At 45.1% G+C, this 2,145-nt stretch overlaps 1 pseudogene; it reads left to right on the top strand.

Moving 5' to 3' along the window:
* The first annotated feature begins 252 nt into the window (after positions 1-252).
* Positions 253-1,104, top strand: LOC102126114 (small ribosomal subunit protein uS5 pseudogene; annotated as a pseudogene).
* Positions 1,105-2,145: the final 1,041 nt, after the last annotated feature.

The raw sequence follows: 2,145 nt of genomic DNA, 5'->3' as shown, positions 1-2,145 counted from the left end.
TTCTGATTTTGATAGCTGTAGGCGATTTTGTGTTTATGTAGGAGAGCATCATTGTTCACAGGAAATGAACACTGAACTATTTAGGGGTAATGGGACATCAGGTAAGCAAACTACTTTCATAAGGTTCTGAGAATAAAATATCTGTCCTTGCTTCTCCAAGAAAACACCAAACGGCGGATGATGCAGGTGCAGCCGGGGGGCCCGGAGGCCCTAGTGGGCCTGAGACGGGGAACCGCAGTGGCTTCCTCGGAGATTTCGGCAGTGGCATCCGGGGCCGGGGTCGCAGCCGTGGATGGGGCCGGGGCCGAGGCCGCGGAGCTCGCAGAGGCAAGGCCAAGGATAAGGAGTGGATGCCCGTCACCAAGCTGGGCTGCTTGGACAAGGACATGAAGATCAAGTCCCTGGAGGAGATCTACCTCTTCTCCCTGCCCATTAAGGAATCTGAGACCATTGACTTTTTCCTGGGGGCCTCTCTCAAAGACGAGGTTTTGGAGATTATGCCCGTGCAGAAGCAGACCCGTGCTGGCCAGCGCACCAGGTTCAAGGCGTTTGTTGCTATTGGGGACTACAACGGCCACGTCGGCCTGAGTGTTAAGTGCTCCAAGGAGGTGGCCACCGCTATCCGTGGGGCCATCATCCTGGCCAAACTCTCCATTGTCCCCGTGCGCAGAGGCTACTGGGGGAACAAGATCGGCAAGCCCCACACTGTCCCTTGCAAGGTGACAGGCCGCTGCAGCTCTGTGCTGGTGCGCCTCATCCCTGCACCCAGGGGCACTGGCATCGTCTCAGCGCCTGTGCCCAAGAAGCTGCTCATGATGGCTGGTACTGATGACTGCTACACCTCAGCCCGGGGCTGCACTGCCACCCTGGGCAACTTCGCCAAGGCCACCTTTGATGCCATCTCTAAGACCTACAGCTACCTGACCCCTGACCTCTGGAAGGAGACTGTGTTTACCAAGTCTCCCTATCAGGAATTCATGGACCACCTTGTCAAGACCCACACCAGAGTCTCCGTGCAGCAGACCCAGGCTCCAACTGTGGCTACAACATAGGGTTTTTATACAAGAAAAATAAAGTGAATTAAGCCTAAAAAAAAAAAAAAAATCTGTCCTTAAAACTTTTCTGTAACTTTATCGTTGGTTCAAATGTTTTAAAAAATGAACCAAAGTACCAAAATAGCATTTTAAAATAACGCATATTTTTATTAAAAATGGGCAAGACACCGTCATGTTAATCAAGTCAATTTTCTATACAGAAAAGTATATAACATCAATAAAATAAATGGAAATGGAAATATATGCAATGATGTTAGTTCTTTCCCATAGTGTTAGGTAGATAACATGAAGCCCTAACAGAGTTTCCAGAAAATTAATATTTTGGTGGAAATTCACAAGTTGTTTCCAGAATGTATATAGATGAAAATGGCCAACATTAAGATAAGCTACTGGGTTTTGAACAGTTTACAAAGTCATAGTAATTAAGAGAACGTGTTATTGATACAAGGAGAGATAGAAATAGAATAGAACAGGATAAGAGGCCAGAAATAGAGCCTCTTATAAGTGGACATTTTTATTACAACGAAGTTTGTACCACACAGCAGTAGAGAAGGAGCAGGTGTTTTCAAAAAATTATGCCTGGTCAACTGGATATCCACTTGGGGAAAAGCAGAATGACTTCTGCCTCGCCACCAAGCAATCCGTACCTTGTGCATTGCCAATCTAAATGTAAGAGGAAAACCCCTATTACAGAGCCCCTTGATCAGTGTTGCCAATAGAACTTGTATGGTGATGGAAATGCTTCACATCTGAACCCTCCTAGATGGTAGCCACAGCCACATACTGGTTTTGAGCAGGTGAAATATGGCTAGTGTAACTCAACCACTAAATTTTCACTTTGTTTTTATTTTACCTAATTTATGTTTAAATATCCACATGTGGCTAATGGCTACTTATATTAAACAGTACAGTTCTAGATAATAAAGGAAGAGAATATCTTTATGTCCTTGGGGTAGGCAGATATTTCCTGATAGAACACAAAAGTATTCTCCATAAAGGAAAAAATTGGCAAATAAGAGCTTCTTCTCATTAGAAGACATCATCAAGGAATTGAACGTAAACCAACACGTAGGAGTTATTGCAACACACA

Source organism: Macaca fascicularis, chromosome 4 (assembly GCF_037993035.2).
Source record: "Macaca fascicularis isolate 582-1 chromosome 4, T2T-MFA8v1.1".
Lineage (NCBI taxonomy): Eukaryota > Metazoa > Chordata > Mammalia > Primates > Cercopithecidae > Macaca > Macaca fascicularis.
Note: the sequence above shows the minus strand (reverse complement) of the source record. Positions and strands in the feature narration are given on the sequence as shown.